General features: G+C 40.2%; 1 pseudogene; it reads right to left on the minus strand.

The window, feature by feature from the left end:
- LOC108516275 (60S ribosomal protein L23a pseudogene) overlaps positions 1 to 14,895 on the minus strand; it is a 59,550-nt pseudogene extending 44,655 nt beyond the window's left edge.
- Between the last annotated feature and the right edge of the window lie 3,632 nt (positions 14,896 to 18,527).

The raw sequence follows: 18,527 nt of genomic DNA on the forward strand, positions 1-18,527 counted from the left end.
CTCCTGTTATTGCATTAAAGTCTAATAATATTCTTTTTATAATAAGTGTTATTCTAATTTGGTCTTTTGTAACTTCAAGGAAGTTGCCTGCAATTATTCTGTTTTTTTTTTTTTCAGGTTCTCTCTTTGAATATTTGATTGAACCAAATTCAAAATTTGCCAGCAGGTGGCGACACAAAACCAATAACTCAGGATACCAATCTCGGCGCTTTCCAGAGGACGGAATAGGACTTGCCACTGTGTCCTTCGCAGGTTGGGTGTCTGGCTTCATTTTGTGATTTCTAGGCCACTAGGCCCTCCACCTCTGCTCCCTGGGGGCTCATTCCGGTTTCTTAAGGTCCTCAGGACAAAGTCCCTACACCCTAGCCCTGTCTCACTTCCTGCCACAAAACTTCTCAGGTGACTTAATGCCCCTCACCTCTCCACACTCTCCCACACACCTATTGCTTTGTCCCTGCTAGCCCCTCTGCCTGGACAACCCCTTATCTCCTCCCCCATCTGGCTATTCTTTTTCATCCTTGGGAACTCAGCTAAAAGGTCACCTACGAGGAGCCCACCCTGCCACTGTCCCCCTGCCAGGCTGTGTGGGGCCGTCTCTCTTTGTGTGTCCCTGTTAGAGCACTGGTGGTCCTGGGGTCCTACTCTTTTTTTGCTTGACTGCCTTCCTAGTAGACACTCCCCTTGAGGGCAGGGACTGTGTCCTATCTGTGTTAGGTCATTTTTGCATTGCTATAAAGAAATGCCTGAGGCTTGGTAACTAATTTCTTATTTATTTATTTTTAACTTTTCTTTTAAGTTCAGGGGTACATGTGCAGGTTTGTTACATAGGTAAATGGGTGTTATGGGGGTTTGTTTTACAGATTATTTCATCATCCATATATTCAGCCTAGTACCCATTAGTTATTTTTCCTGATTTTCTCCCTCCCACCCTCCGATAGGCCCCAGTGTGTGTTGTTCCTTTCTATGTGTCCATGTTTTCTCATCATTTGGCTCCCACTTATAAGTGAGAACATGTGGTATTTTGTTTTCTGTTCCTGTGTTAGTTTTCTTAGGATAATGGCCTCCAGCTCCATCCATGTTCCTGCAAAGGACACGATCTCATTCTCTTTTATGGCTGCATAGTATTCCACAGTGTGTATGTACCACATTTTCTTTATCCAGTCTATCATTGATGGGCATTTAGGTTGATTACATGTCTTTGGTATTGTGAATAGTGCTGCAACGAACATGTGTCTTTATGATAGAATGATTTATGTTCCTTTGGGTATATACCCAGTAATATGATTGTTGGGTCGAATGGTATTTCTGTCTTTAGGTCTTTGAAGAATCGCCACCCTGTCTTCCACAATGTTTGAACTAATTTACACGCACGTGAACAGTGTATAAGTGTTCCTTTTTCTCCAAAGCCTTGCAAGAATCTTTTTTTTTTTACATTTTAATAATAGCTGTTCTGACTAGTGTGAGATGGTATCTCATTGTGGTTTTGATTTGCATTTCTCTAATGATCAGTGATGTTAAGTTTTTTTTCATATGCTTGTTGACCATATGTATATCTTTTTTTGAAACGTGTCTGTTCATGTCCTTTGCCTATTTTTTAGTGCTTTTTTTTTCTTGTAAATTTGTTTAAATTCCTTATAGTAACTGGATATTAGACATTTGTCAGGTGCATAGTTTGCAAAATTTTTCTCCCATTCTGTAGGTTGTCTGTTTACTCTGTTGACAGTTTCTTTTGCTGTGCAGGAGTTCTTAAGTTTAATTAGATCCCATTTACCAACTTTTGCTTTCATTGTGTTTGCTTTTGGCGTCTTTATCATAAGATCTTTGCCTGTGCCTATGTCCTGAATGATAATGCCTAGGTTGTCTTCCAGGGTTTTTATAGTTTTGGGTTTTACATTTAAGTCTTTAATCCATCTTGAGTTAATTCTTGCATATGGTATAAGGAAAGGGTTCAGTTTCAATTTTCTGCATATGGCTAGCCATTTATCCCAGCACTATGTATTGAACAGGGAATCCTTTTCCCATTGCTCTCTTTTGTCAGATTGGTTGAAGATCAGATGGCTGTAGATATACAGGCTTATTTCTGGGTTCTCTATTCTGTTCCATTGGTCTATGTGTCTGTTCTTGTACCAGTACCATGTTGTTTTGGTTACTGTAGCCTTGTAGTATAGTTTGAAATCAGATAGTATGATGCTTCCAGCTTTGTTCTTTTTTTCTTAGGATTGCCTTGACTATTTGGGCTCTTTTTTGGTTATACGTGAATTTTAAAATAGTTTTCTCTAGTTCTGTGAATAATGTCAATGGTAGTTTAATGGGAATAGCATTGAATCTATAAATTGCTTTGGGCAGCATGGCCATTGTAATGATGTTAATTCTTCCTATCCATGAACATGAAATGTTTTTTCATTTGTTTATGTCATCTCTGATTTCTTTGAGCAGTGGTTTGTAGTTCTTCTTATATAGCTCTTTCACCTCCCTCTTTAGTTGTATTCCTAGGTATTTCATTCCTTTTGTGGCAATTGTGAATGGGAGTTCATTCATGATTTGGCTCTCTGCTTGATGTCTGTTGGTGTATAGGAATGCTAGTGATTTTTATACATTGATTTTGTATCCTGAGACTTTGCTGAAGTTGCTTATCAGCTTAGGAAGCTTTTGGGCGAGATGATGGGGTTTTCTAGATATAGGATAATGTCATCTGCAAACAAGTATAGTTTGACTTGCTCTCTTCCTATTTCAATGTCCTTTATTTCTTTCTGTTGCCTGATTGCCCTAGCCAGAACTTCCAATACTGTGTTCAATAGGAGTAGTGAGAGTGGGCATCCTTGTCTTGTGCTAGTTTTCAAGGGGAGTGCTTCCAGCATTTTCCCATTTATTATGATGTTGGCTGTAGGTTTGTCATAGATGGCTATTATTATTTTGAGGTATGTTCCTTCAATACTTAATTTATTGAGAGTTTTTAACAGGAATGGATGTTGAATTTTATTGAAGAGGCTTGGTAATTTATAAAGAAAAGCAGTTTCATTGACTCACAGTTCTGCAGACTGTACAGAAAGTGTGGCACTGATATCTGCTTCTGGAAAGGCCTCAGGAAGCTTGCAATCATGGTGGAAGGCAAAGGGGAGAAGGTATCTCACATGGCCAGAGCAGGAGCAAGAGAGCAGGAGGTGCCACATACTTTTAAAGAACCAGATCTTGCGTGAACTCACTCATCACCAAGGGAATGGTGCCAAGCCATTCATGAGGGATATGCCCTCATGACCCAAACACCTCCACTAGACCCCACCTCCAATACCGGGGATTACATTTCAACATGAGATTGGAAGAAGCACAAATATTCAAACAATATCACTATCCATCTCCGTGTTTCTAGTGCCATGTCCAGAGATTCCTAGTGCCAGCACAGAAGAACATTTTGAGAGAATGCACAAATACAGAAACAAGTGTTTACCGAGAGGGCTAGTGACCTGGTCCTGGGAAATTCCATCCAAGGGCCTTTGTGGAGCCCCAAAGTCCAAAGTCTTTTGTAGACATGGGCAGTCATCATTGTGGGGAGGGTGGCTCTCCTTGGCTTTCAGGGTAGAGTGTTTGTATTTTGTATTTGGGGCATTTCTTGCTTCACCTTAACAATCTCTTTGAATCTTTTAAAATACTTCCAAGAAAGGATGCACTTTCTTAAGATGTAAAAAAGAGTAATTTAAATAAGTGGAAGGAAAATGCATTTTAATTGCATTATTATACTAATTTATGTCTCCTTCCCCCCTTGAAAAGTACTTTTCACAGTATGGAAGCACATTAGGGCTGAGAATTGAGACTAATTGTTTCAGATGACTGCTGAGAGACAATGTGCTTTGTTTTTACAGCTCTCAAAGCAGGTGGGTAAACAGGCCTATTTTATTCTCTCTACAAGGCCAGGTTGGGTTTCATGAATCAGGGACCACAGCTGCAGTGTCTGTCCACATAGCATTGTGCTTGGCCCATAGTAGATAGAAAGAATTTTCTCTGTAGATACATAAATGAATAATATAGAGAGTCAGGGCCAGGTGCAAGATTGAGAATGATTCAAGATGGCTGGGTCTCTTCCACCACAAAGTCCTGCTAGGTCTGGTTGTAGGGAGAAGAGAAAATGACCAGATATCTGCTGGACTCCTTTGTGTTGCCAGGTGCAGGGCAGCCACTGAACACATGATTTCTCACTTAAGTTTCACAACCACCCTGTGAGGTAAGCCCAGTTTACAGATCAGCAAGTCAAGACTCAGAGGAGTTAAATAATTTGCCCAAGGTCTCATTGTCACAGAGGGGCAGAGACAGTGTGAGGGCTGGTGGTGTCAGATTCCAACATTCAGTCTCCTTCCTCCTCATGAGTCAGGCTTTTTTAAACAGTAGCTGCCACATATTGAAGATTTATTGTCTTAGTCCATTTGTGCTGCTATAACAAAATTCCATAGGCTGGACAGCTTATAAATAACAGAAGTTTAGGCTAGACATGGTGCCTTATTCCTGTAATCTCAGCACTTTGGGAGCCTGAGGTGGGAGCCAGGAGTTCAAGACCAGCTTGGGCAACAAAGCAAGACCCTATCTCTACAAAAAATAAAATAAAAAACAAACATCACAGAAATTCATTTCTTGCAGTTCTGGAGGCTGGAAAGTCCACGGTCAAGGCATTGGTGGACTTGATATCTAGTGAGTGCCTGTTTCTTGGTTTATAGTGGGTGCCTTCTTGCTGTGACCTCACATAGTGGATAGGCATGGGCAGCTCTCTAGGCCCTCTTTTATAGGAACACTAATCCCATTCATAAGGCTTCACTCTTATGACTTAATTACCTTCCAAAGGCCCCACCTCCATCACCTTGGGGTTTAGGTGTCAACAGGTGAATTTTGGAGGAATTCAGACACAGCACTTACTATGTGCGGGCATTAAGCTAAGCCCTCCTCTAGATTATCCTAGTATCTAGCACACAGTGAGTATCAGGTAAATGGCAGTAATACTGTTAAGAATCTTCACAAAATTCTTTTGAAAAGGTATTATTTCCACTGTGCAACTCAGTGCTTGCTAAACTTCAATAAGACACAGATTTTGATTCTGTAGTTCTGGGGTGTGGCCTAAGATTCTGCATGTCTAAGAGCTTGATCTTGTTGGTCAGGAGCACACTTTAAGTGACAGAAATGTAGACAGTAGAACTGGAGCTCAAAAGAAGAAACTGACTTGCCATGCACACCAGCTCTCAGGCCCGGGTGCGTCTGGTGCTAAAGCTCAGCTTCCTTCCCTCACATTCTCCTGCCTTTTGGTCTCTGAGTCCAGTTCCCCCATCCTGAAAGCAGACTACCTGCGAGGCTGTGCTCTCCACATGTGGTCAGGACACTCTGATCTGGGACCTCCCGGGGGCCATCTCATGGTGCTTAGGAGCAAGTACACCCCTGAATAAGAACCACTGCTCCAGGCCAGCTCAATCCATCCACTGAAATCATTTCTGTTTTTGCCTGGATGTTGTCTTCCATTATGTCACCTTTTTTTTCATTAGTGGCTTGATTGAAATATAATTTCACATACCATGCAATTCACTCATTTAAAGTGTACAAGTCAGTGGTTTTTAGTATATTCACAGAAATGTGCAACTATCATCACAATAAATTTTGCAATGTTCTAATCATTTCCCAAAGAAACACTATACCCTGTAGCTGTCACTTTCCAATCTCTCTAGCCCTAGGCAAGCACTATTCTGCTTTCTATCTTTATAGATTTACCTATTCTGGACATTTCACATAAATGAAATCATAAGTGTGACTGTCTTCTTTTACTTTGCATAATGTTTTGAAGTTTCACCTGTGTTGCAGCATGAGTATTTCATTCTTTTTTATGACAAAATAAATTTCCATCCTGTGAATATACCACATTTATCCACTCATCACTTGATGGACATTTGGATTGTTCCCACTTTTTAGCTATTATGAATAATGCCCTGAACATATGCATTCAAGCTTTTTTGTGGACATGTATGTTTTTATTTCTTTAGGATATAATATACCTAGAAGGGGAATTTTTGAATCAAATGATAACTCTATGTTTAACTTTTGGCAAAGTGCCACACTGTTTTCCAAAGTGGCTGTGCCATTTTTATGTTCCCACTAGCAACAAATCAATATTCTGATTTCTCTACATCCTTTCCAATATTCGTTATTATCTGACGTTTTCATTACAGTTATCCTAGTGGATGTGAAGTGGATAATACCAGTTGCTATGAGTTGAATGTATGTGTCCCTCCAAAATTTATATATTGGAACTTAAACCCCAAGATGATGGTATTGAGAGGTGGGGCATTTGGGGGAAGTGATTAAGTCATGAGGGCTCTTTCCTCGTGAATGGAATTAATGCCATTATGAAGATTTCAGAGAGCTGCCTAGGCCTTTCATTCCTTCTGCCACGTGAGAACACAGTGTTCATCCTTCTGCCATGAGGGGGTACAGTGACAATGTGCCATCTTTGGAACAAAGAGCAAGCCCTTACCAGACATAGAATTTGCTGTCGCCTGGATTTTGGACATCTCAATCTCCAGAGTTGTGAGAGATAAATTTCTGTTCTTTACCAATTATCCAGTTTCAGGCATTCTGTGATAGCAGCCCCAAATGAACTAAGACACTCTATCTCCTAATACCATCACCTTGGGAGTTAGCATTTCAAAATATGAATTTTGGAGAACACATACACTAACCTCATTACTTTCTGCTCTATAGGGCAGGGAGGAGGCCTTACAGGGCATCTGAGTAGGATGAGGAAGAGCTGTTTCTGAGAAGACTCAAGCTAGGCAGACAAAGCAATTGTAAATTGCTAGGTGACCTTGGTAGTTGTAAATCTGAATGAAATTCTAATGAATAGGTGTGAAAAGTGTTTCCCAGGGTTGGGGGTCACCAGTGTGGAAGCAGACACAAAGTGTAGGAATAGGCAATTGAGAAAGCCCTATCAATCAGCCTCAGCATGCTTATCTTGCACCTTTTCAGCACATGCACTCCCAGCCTGGACTGGACCGAATAGTATTTACTATTTGGGTAGGGCATGGTTTCCAATCCATTTATCAAGTTCCTAGCACGGTGGCTAAGGAGCGTTGCAATTGGGTTCATGCTGCTTGGCTTCAAATACCTACTCTACTAGCCATGGCAACTAGAGGGAGTCACTCAGCATTTCTAAGCTCTAGGGTCTTTGTCTATAAAATGGAAACATCAACACTCCCACCTCATAGGCTTGTGAGACTGAAAAAAGGCAATGACTGCATGTACCTTATTTCAAGACTGTACAAATGGAGTACTCAATTTTCCCTTCCACACTTCCACCACAATTTGCTCTCAGTGAATAATTTAACATATGAATTTAAGTAACCTGCCTTCTCTAATTGCAGAAGGAAAGACTTACGTCCTGGTGTAGAGGAAGCCATCAACAGTGGGAGAGAGAGGTTATGTGGAGAGGTTTGAAGGGTATCTGCAGAAGCTTCTCACCCTGGCAACTTCTCTGCCACTTCCACTTTCACACAAAGTTGACCCAGATGCTTAGGGGACTCTCTTCCACTGATGACCTTTGCCCAATCACACAAGATGGAGTAGCTATACAAGAAGGGACCGTTAATGTTGCTTGATCTAGTGCTATGCTAACAAATTCAAATCTAGCCTGATTCAGATAATATAATAGTAAAAAGAATGAAATTGTATTAGTTTGTTCTCATGCTGCTAATAAAGACCTAGCCAAAACTGGGTAATTTATAAAGGAAAGAAGTTTAATTGAATCACAGTTCCACATGGCTGGGGAGGCCTCACAATCTTGGCAGGAAGCAAGGAGAATCAAAGCCACATCTTACATGGCGGCAAGCAAAAAAGAGCTTGTGTAAGGCAACTGTCCTTTATAAAACCATCAGATCTTGTGAGACTTCTTCACTACTACAAGAACAGCACGGGCAAACCCGCATCCACGATTTAATTACCTCCCACTGGGTCCCTCCCATGACAAGTGGGAATTATGGGAGCTAAAATTCAAGATGAGATTTGGGTGGGGACACAGCCAAACCATATCAGAAATATTTTTTAAAGCTCCACATTGTGTCTAGATCTAGAAAATTATAAAAGCACTTTTAATTTTATTGAAATTTATAAGGAAAATCACAAATTAAAAACCGAGACTACAGGGATTTTATGTTATGGAAAACGGAGAGGCAGGTAAATAATTTTAAAAAGTTCATTTCGGGTTAGTATCTCAACAGCTCAATTTCTGATGACTCATAAATACAATTAATAAACTATGAGTATCTCATAATCTTATCGTTATATGATATTCCACAATTAATATTTTTTTCACACTTAGACATCTCTATGAATAAAGGGCTATCATTTAGATGTGTAAGGACAAAATCTGTAACACATGAAAATAATAAACACAAAAAATTTTGCTCCAAAATACACTGAAGAGCATGGTTATCTCTGGTCTTACTTAGGACCTTTGAAACCACCTTTGCGAAAATTGTAACAGTGAGAAAATTATGACAGTGAAAGGGATCTGACCTGACTCCATCTTGCTTCTAACCTCCAAGCTGTCCTTATTCATTCCTGCGTGTAGGCCAGACTAACTTTGGGAGGAATTTAGCTTATAGTTTAACTTTGAAACAAAGATGATAACAGCCCTTTCCTGAAAGAAAGCCCTTTCTTGCCTGGGGACCAGACTGTCTTTTTAAGACTAACAAATTAGCCACAAAATTAGAAATTATGGGTTAGGAATCATGCAGCCAGAGGTCACAAGATTTCGAACCTCCCCTGTTACTCCTAGGGATAACATTACTATTGTAAAATCTATGACTGGTGCTGGAGATATTTTTCAGACCCTGCATTCTGGTGCACCAGCTGACATCACCCAGACCGACAGTCTGGCTCAGCCAGTTCTGCGATCTCACCCAGGAACACAAGACAGCAAGAAGAACCACTTTGACCACCTGTGATTTCATCTCAGGCCCAACCAATCAGTACTTCCCACTCCCTGACACCCTACCTGCCAACTTATCCTTAAGAAATCCCAGTCTCTGAGTTTTTGGGGAGATTGATTTTAGTGATAAAACTCCAGTTGCTCGTTTAGCCATGTCTGTGAGAGTTAAGCTCTTTCTCTATGGAAATTCACCTGTCTTAATAAATTGGCTATATGTGGACAGTGGGCAAAATGAACCGTTAAGTACTTACACCTTCACCTCTTTTAACCAATCAGCCAACCACAACCTCTCTGTATAAACAACTTGAACATTCAGTTTCCTTTTATAGATAGCATCTTAATTTTTAAAGCACTTCTGGATGCTAGGAGATGGTTCCATAGTTTTCTCTTAATTAGACATGATTTTCTTGTCAGACGGAGATATAAGTTCTGGTCTTTTGAATCTGTTTTGTCCTAGTTTCATCCCAGCACGCTAGTGCAAGCTCTTAACTTCCAGTATGCTGCCTTACCTCTTTTGGAATCTGAGAAAGGATACCAGGTTGGCGTATCAAGGATTTGACTGATTTTCAGCCAACAGTCAGAGTCTCAGATGCCTCAGTAACAACATCAACTGATTTTGATGACTCAGTGAGAATATCAAGCAATCAACTTCATGCCTGATTTCTATCCCTGACACATGCTGTTATCTCTCTTGGGTGTAGTAGGTTTCTTTGTTACCTTCATCCTGTGAAAGGGGAGAATTATGAATTATGCCTCAGTCTGACTGGGTCCTGTCCCCTTCACCCTATATCCCAGCTCCTTCTTAGGGGTACTTGGCTTTTCCCTATTCTTACCTGTTTTTGTTTCTCCACATCATGAAATTACTCAGCTTGATACTGATTCTTCCCTACCACACCCACGTGTCTGCTTGTTGTCTCCGAATCCACACCCCTTTACCATTAGGTGTCTAATCATCAGTGCCTGGCCTAGAAGGGGACAGGTTTCCCAAATGGGTGTTAATTAATCATTGTATATTTCATGTATAGAACACTCTTACACAGACTCTCTGTTTCTCTTCCTGTACACACACACACACACACACACACACACACACACACACACACACACTCTTAACCTTAAATATAAAACATTATACATATATAGGAAAATATAATAAGCCTAATTACTTTTGTGGCTTCTTTCTTTTCCTAATTTCCTTCATCTTTAGTAGTTTTTCAAATTTTTTTCAAGTTGGGTCTGAAGTAGTAAACTTAGTCCTTATTTGCTTGAGATAACCTCACTGTGAAATACAAGCCTAGCTGACTATAATGTTATAAGTTGACAATCATATTCTCTCAGCATTCTGAAGATATTTTCCCATAGTCTTCTGACCATCATTGATGCTGTTGAGAAGTTTATAACAATCTAATTGCTATTTTGTGAAAAAATCTGTTATTGTGCAGTTTGCACCAGTGTAATTGTTATTATTTTGTTGGAAATTTGTCCTTTATCTCTGGTTGTGTATAAGGTCTTCTCTATGTCTTGGGTGTGCTGCAGTTTTTCTCTATGATGTATCTAGGCTTAGATTTATTTATTTTTTATTCATTGGAATACAATGAATTCTTTTCAATCCATTCTTTTAAATTTTTCTTTTTAAACCTGAGAGCCATGTTCTCATAAGTTTTGGAAAATTATCAGCCATTATTTCTTCAAATATTGCCTCCTTCATTTGTCTTGTCTCTGGAAAGTCTACTACATACAGGTGGACATTAGCATTTAATCCTCAGCTCTCATAAATGCTCTTTCATATTTTCACATCTCATTCTTTGTGTTGAATCTCTGGAATTTTCTCAAGTCCATCTTCCAGTTAATCACTTTTCTTTTCTGCTTTGTGTAGTACTATTTTGCTAAACCTTTTAAGTTTTAAAATATTATTTGAATGTCTGAAATTTTCAAATAAGCTTTATTGAGATGTAATTACATACCATGGTTTATCTCCTTAAAGTGTGCAATTTAATGGTGTTTAGTAAAATGGCTAAATTTTAAATTTTAAAAAAATTTCCTGTTTCCCCCCATAGTGCCTTGTCCTTCTCTTAAAGTCTCAATTCCTTTAGTTTGTGTTACTATTTTAAATACAGTTATTCACAATTCCTATTATGTTGTCCTATTATCTGAAACTTTTGTGAATGTAAGCATCCTTTTTTTTTCTGTTTAAATTGTGCATGTTTTCTGCTTCTAACTCAAGGTGGATTGGTTCCTCATTTGCTTCAGTGGACATTTGTGTGTTGGGCTAATACACAATGGGGGATGAAATCGTGTCCTTCCGCAATGGCTTTTTATTTGTTTCTGTCAGGGGCCTCACCTCGGGTTATCATTTGGTTTGTAGCAAGTTTCTGTGTTAATTAATCTGCTTTGAGTTTTCTGGACCATGCTGATTGTGTAAATTTTAACTCCAGAGCTGTCAGGTATGAGGTTATGATTATAAATTTCCAAGGGAGAATTTTCTTCCCACTCAGATCTCAGACAGAGATGGATAGGTGTCTTCTTTTTCTCCCTGTATTTATGGATTTCTTTCCTAGTCTACACTATTACCAAGAGTACAGCCCTTTGATGGTCTAGTTACATGTGAGATTATTTTAAGCTTCATTTCTCTACTTTGCTTAGGCTGGCCTCATCTCAATGTCCCTAGTTGAGCATGAAAACCCATGCTTTTCATATATCTGCCAGAAAACATATATGAAATGTTCATAGCTGCTTTATTCATAATAGTTCCAAACTGGAAACAACCCAAATGCCCATCAATAGTGGAGTTGATAAATAAATAGTGGTATATATTTTACAGTGGAATACTACACAGTGATGAAAAAGAACAAATTGCAAATACATGTAATAACATGTTGAATGTCACAGATGGTATTGAGTAAAATAATCCATCAAAAAGAATATCCACTGTGTGATTCAATTTCTATGGAGTTCTAGAATAGGCAAAACTAATCTTTGATGTTGAGTGAGGAATGTTGTCACTCTTGAGGGAAGTTATTGACTGAAGGGTGGCATGAGGGAGTCTTGTGCAGTTCTGGAAATATTGTATATCCTGAGTAGGTGGCAGTTACATGGTTGTATGTATATGTAAAAATTCGTTAAGTATTGTAGATTTTACTATATATTCATTATACCTCAATAAAAAAGTAAATGAATAAACAAAAGCCAGAGCAGCCATAAGATGGTTAACATAGTTGCCTCCCTGGTTTTTAGTTCCTCTGTATTTCTGGACCCTGGAGATTTCCCATGCTTTTTTGTGAGTTCAGCTGACGATGTAAAAGAATATTTGTGATTTGATTGCCCATATTCCTTGCCCATTTCTTGAAGATGGCTCACAAGAGTCTGCCATACTGCAGACCTGGAAGTCCTTGGTTTCCTTCCATCTTAAATCACTTTTGTAAGCATAAAGCAGGTGGCTCATCTTATGGAATACAACATATTTTTAGAACAGTTGTTTCTCCATCTAGGTGTTCATGACAAATTATGTTGGGGTACATTTCTGTTCAGGGAGAGCTATTGGAGTGGGCCCTTTTGGTTATTTAAGTGTAATTTCCCTAGTGGTGAAAGAGCATAAGAGGGCCTGTGTGGCCTGATGGAGACAAGTCCTAGCAATGCTTTTTGTGATCTGAGATGGTTTGGGAGAAAAGGTATACAAATTTTCATAGAGGCCAAGGAGTCTTCTGTGGGGAAGGCATTGAGAGTCTGATTGCCATCATCTAGAAGTTCAGCTATAGTAGACCTTCTGTAATGGATTGGGATGATCTAGTCTGAAGTCTTCCAGTGAGAAAAGAGGCATTCTCTGGGAAGTCTGGACTGATAACCCAGGCTCAAAATTAGGGGATAAGGGATCATGGAGAAGCAATTTCTGACACAAGATGAGGCTGACGTGAGAAGCCCTTTATGACCCACCCACATTTCCACTAAATTTATGGTTGAGGAATAATGGCTGTGCATGACAGTGTAACTTAAATGACTACAACATGAACCAACCATGAGAGTCTTGTGGCCTGTACAGGGACAGGGGAGCAATAAGAGCACCACCTCTTCTGGGGACAAGGAATCAGCTGATTGTTTGGCACTAGTTGTTAACAGCAATCCTGGAAGGCAGCAACACATTCAATGACAGATGAAAACTGAGTCTTCCTGTGGACAGGACAGACTTTCCAATTCACACTCCACCTGGCCTTCAGGTGGAACTGAACCCTTCAGGTTAAATAAGCTCCAGTGGTGTGGTAGACTAAGGACTTGGTTAACCAAAAGTCATTTACAGGTTCTTCCCCCCTTGGCTTCTCTATGATAGAGGGTGGAAAATGAACTTACTCAACTTCCCAGCTTCCCTTGCAACTAGAGGTGGTCATGTGATCTGGTTCTGGCCAATAGAGGTAGGCAGAATTCACATTCCAAATTAAAAGGTTAAAATCTCTTTGCCCTTTGCTCTTCCCTCTTCTTCCTGTCTAGAGGTGCAGCAGCCTTCCTGTAACCACAATAATGAATGACATATGAAGGATGGTGAGACAGGAGCCTGGATTTTTGAGGCATCCTTGTGCAGCATACCAGCCCTGGGCTGTCTAATTCTGGATTTCCTGTTATGGAAGGGAAACACATGCCCTTTTGTGTAAGCTACTATGAGTTGGGTTTTCTGTTGTTTACAGGGGAACCCATTCTATAGTGCTATAAGGGTGAGACCTCAAGGTGGTAGATACTAAACTGCTTAATAACAAGAACTTGCAGCTACTCAAGTGACTAATGGGAAAAATGAAAGAAACATGCTCATGTTGGTAACCTCAGCTGGTGATATGGATCATGCAGTTTTTGGCGTTATCTCATTTATTCCCAAAATAGCACTATGACAGAAGCAAAGCAGGTGCAATCCACACTTAATACTCAATACTCTTGGAGACTACAGCCCAGAGATATTCAGTGAGGAATTTTCTAATTATAAAATAAATACATGTTCACTGTATGAACAGTATAAATAGAGAAGAGCATAAAGAAGAAATTACTTGAAATTCACCCACAGTACATTTTGATGTGTTCCATCCTGCTTTTTTTCCTTTGTGCAAGCAGCCATTTATACACACATACTTTATGACATTTGGATCATATTCCATAGAGTGATTTGACTTTTTTTTTTAAAAATGACTTTCCAAAGGTCACACAGATTGCTCCTGTGGAAGTCAGGACAGAAGCTGGGATTAACGTGTTCAGGACTAAGAACAACCCTTTTGCTTTGATAGACAGAAGACCTTGATGTACTTTCTTAGCCTTCCCTTTTTCGGAGAATGAGAAGAGAGGGGATCCAGAGAAGGCCAAGGAAGGCTATTCAAGGACAGTGGTGAGCAACGTGTAGCCCTCTCTTCAGCCTCCTTTGTTTTTTCACTTGGAATTCTCTTTGCTGTGCCTTGTCCTTAGTGGATCACAGTGTCCTCTGCACAAGATTTTCTTGTTTTCTAGGGCGAGGGCTCAAGATCTCTTGACTGGCCTCAGGGGAATGGTCAATAGTCAGAGTGGAGCCACTTGTGTTCCTCCATGCCAGTTGGAGTCCTGGGGCTCAGAAGGGTTGGAGGAGAAGGAAGGAAGAGGGAAGAAGGGATTGTGGGAGAAGAATAAAGGTGGAAGGAGAAAAGAAATAACAATATGGAAAAGGCAAAGCTCTATAGATCCCTGGTAGATGGGTTTCTCCTATCCTCATCCCCTAGCCCTGCTTTCTGGAGTCTGCACTTGGGCCTGCACTTCTGTCTCACCATCATGTTAATGAAACACAAGCATACCCAGTTTCAAATTCTACCTCTTCTTACTTGTTCTGACTTTAGTAAGTTCTTTAAATTCCTTGATACTCCATTCCCTTTTGTGCATTGTGAGATGACAGACAAGGCTTCCTGAACAGTGTCCACCCAACCGTCTAAGCCAGCAGTGTAAGCCATTCCCTACCTGGGCATAAGGGTTGTGGGAAGAACCCTGACATCTGACTCTTGCTAGGGCTGAGTAGGATGCCTGGTAGAAAGCATTATAGGGTGTCCTTGCTTCTGTCATAGCTGGCAGGGGTTGTCTGTGTTAGCTGAATTCTTCACTCAGAGTAAACTGATTCTATCTTCTAACATGATTGGCATAATTCATATGGTGCAGGGAGATAATTATCTACTGCTTTCATATACATACAAATATTGGTGGAGGAGAAAAGGAAGATTACATTTCAAATCCACCAGCAGTTCCTGTTGCTAGAAGGTGACAGCCCAAGAGATGGAGCTGAAGAACAGGGATGTGTCTGGGCTCTGGGAACTCCAAAACGAGTGTCTTGGGTACTGTCATGACTATCTCTCTCTTTTCATCTCTTGTTTTTTCTCCTCTTGGCTCCTTTTTGTAAACATGCTTCATTCTCTCCCTGAAAACTGGCTTTCTTTTCCAGCTGAAACATGGCATTCAGCACCTCTAGAGATTGATACATTTCAGCTGATGCTTAAGCAGCAGCTCACTTTGGTTTAAGCAGCACCTATTATTCAACTGATGCTGAAATGTATCAATCACTAGAGGTGCTGAATGCCTTCAGAGAAGGGCTGATCCAGTTGCTTCTCTGGTCCTGATTCCAAAATGCACAGGGAGGGGCCTCACCGGCTGAACATGGAATAAATGGCCACACCTTGACCAGTCACTGGGGTAATGTAAGAACCCTATAAACCCCCAGGATTCTTATGGATGGGTAAGGGGCAGGATTTAAAATAAATGCTTCTACATAGGCAATTCCATAAGTGTTCACAAGGGGAATTCACATGTGAGGAGTGTCTTCAGGGGAAGCCTGGAGTGTCCACAGAAAAATTAACAGTGAGAAACTCCCAGAGGCACCTGAACAAAGGATATGATGGGCAAGGTTGTCTGCTAGTCAATCTTATGCTGTTTACTTTGCTAGGATGTAAAGCCATTCTGTCTCCCAAAACATAATGCAAAGCCTACCATATGCTTTTTAATGCCTTGCGCAAGTGATCTCTGCGTGAAATCAAAGGCTCTGCATCTTAGGTCTGCACTGGTGCTTGGCAGAAGGGGGAGATCAGCTGTGGGCACAGCGTGTGGTGAGGTGAGTGTGTTTGAAACTAGAATTTACCTCAAGAACATGAACTCCCTGGGAATTTTCCAAAACCTTGAAAATAGCATTTGGGTTTTCCACAAAATAACAGGTGCTGCTTAAGCCAACTTTAGTTATTATCAGTGAATTGGAGACCTTAGTTGAAATTTGTGTTAGTGTACCAAATGGGTATAAGCCTTATGTCACAAATAAGAGTTAAATGATATATACAGAGAGAGTTCAGTGTCCAGTAAGCATGCAGTAAATGATAGTTCCCGCCTCCCTCACCTATTCATTGCTAGTATTCAGGTACAATGGCTTTAAATGCTTCCTAAGATTTACTTTTGTGTGAAAGAAAATATTTTAGAAAGAGTTTTGGAAACAGACCTAGCTTTTCATCCGTTATGTGTCCTACTAGCTGAGTGATTTAACCTGTCAGACATTGATCTCTGTATTTACATGCTGAAGGTATTGATGCCCATCTCAGGTGTGGGTATAAAGGTGGGGTGAGAGAAGGCATGTAAAGCATTCCACTGCCTGAGGCACACTTAGATACCCATGAAACAGTGATTCCATCCCTTTTATATGTTTCTTTCTGATTTCTTTAATTTCACTACAAACTCCTTGAGGGCAGAGCCATGTTTATTAATAACATTTGATCATTCTAAGGTACTATGGTATTTGCAAAGTCTTTTTTACACCCCCTGTTTGTTGCAAAGTTTTCTTTAAAGCCTGTATTTCCCGTTTGATTCTCATAATGGCCTTGTGAAGCAGGTAGAACAGATTCTTATATTTTCCACTTTTAGGAGGGGCTGACTGAGTTGTGTTTAGCACAGAGCCTGGCATTTGTTGGGTGCTCAGTGTTTGTTGGGTGGATTTGAGTGAGCTCCACTTGGGTAGGTACTCTATGCCTAATGATTGAATCTATGCATTTGTTAATTCATTAAGCAAATATTTATTGACCACCTGCTATGTGCCTATCTGCAAACAACACTAATCCTGCCCTTGTGGCACTTACCTTCTAGGGAAATGAATTAATAAATTAATGATCAAATGAATTGAGAAGACAACGAGGAGGAGCTGCTTGAATATCAGTCCTGGATATTTTCTTTCTGACTTTTGAAAAAGGAGTACTTGTAGAATTTTAGAAGGACAGATATGGAAGAAACCTTGGGGAACATTTAGTCCCACAGAATGAACATTTTAAAGCCTGGGAGCACTGTTTGACTGAGAGCTTACTACAGTCATCCAATTTATATAGCAGACACAGTAATGGCTTCTTTGTAACTACCTCCAGTTCTTTACAAAATTTTCTCAATCCCCAATCTTTTTCCAGCTGCCATTTCACTTCTCTACTTCTCTCACAAAACTGGGAAGGGTGGATCACACTCTGTCTCTATTCTCTACACTTCTTGCTCCTTCTCCAACCCACTTCTGTCTGGGTGTCATTCCTATCCTCCATCAAAACTGCTCTCAAGGACCTCTGTGTTGACAAGTTCAATGGCACTCTTCTGTTCTCATCGTTCTTGACCTCTCAGAAACTTTGACACAGCTATTTCCTCTTCCGTGAGACACGCTCCTCTTTGATCTCCATGGAATCATTCTCACTTTCCCTCCTATCTCTCTGATCATCTTCAGTCTCTTCTGTTGGCTCATCTCTTTTACCTTTGTGTTTTGCAGTTTCTTATAATTCAATCTTAGATCTTACTCTTATTTCTCTTCATAGTCACTCCATAAGTAATCTCATTGATGCCTTCAGCTTTGATTACCATTTATATTTTGATATCTTCTAAATTTCCATCTCTAGCTCAAATTTCGGATGAACTCCAAACTTAAATATGCAAATGCCTACTCACCAATTTCATGTCTCACAGTCAACTCAAAATTAGTTATCCCAGGCTGAGATCTCCATCTCTTCACTATTCCAACTGTTTAACTTCAATTTTCTCTTTCTCAGGAAGTGACCTCACCATTCAGCCACCTGCTCAGTAGAGAAAGTCCTCCCTTATTCTTTTTTCTCCCTCAAACCAAGCATCTGATTCTATAAGCCCTGTTTCTTTCTTCCTGCTAAATGTACTTCTCATCCTCCCAGTCTTTCCACTTCCACAGTCACTACTGTAGTTTCAGCCACATTAACTCTTGCTGGATTACAACAATCACAACCTCTTACCCAGTCCCTCTCTTTCCACCCTTGCTCCCCTCCAAATTATTCTCCACATATAAATTTTTAAGAGCACAAATAATTTCATTATACTCTGAGGCTTAAAGATCTTTGAGAGGCTTTGCATTGCCTTAGAATAAAATGTCAACTCCTTTCCAGGGCATGCCATGCACTGTGTGATTGGACCTTGCCTGCTCCCTAGGTGCAGATCTTTCCACTCTCCTCTCACTAGTATGTTGCATCCTATTTTTCTATTTATTTCCCAACATAGGGCCAGGGTCTTCCCTGTTTCAAGGCCTCTGTACACAGAGCTCCTTCACTGAGCCTGGAACAGTTTT

This window comes from Rhinopithecus bieti, unplaced genomic scaffold (genome assembly GCF_001698545.2).
Source record: "Rhinopithecus bieti isolate Rb0 unplaced genomic scaffold, ASM169854v2 scaffold_35885, whole genome shotgun sequence".
Taxonomy (NCBI): domain Eukaryota; kingdom Metazoa; phylum Chordata; class Mammalia; order Primates; family Cercopithecidae; genus Rhinopithecus; species Rhinopithecus bieti.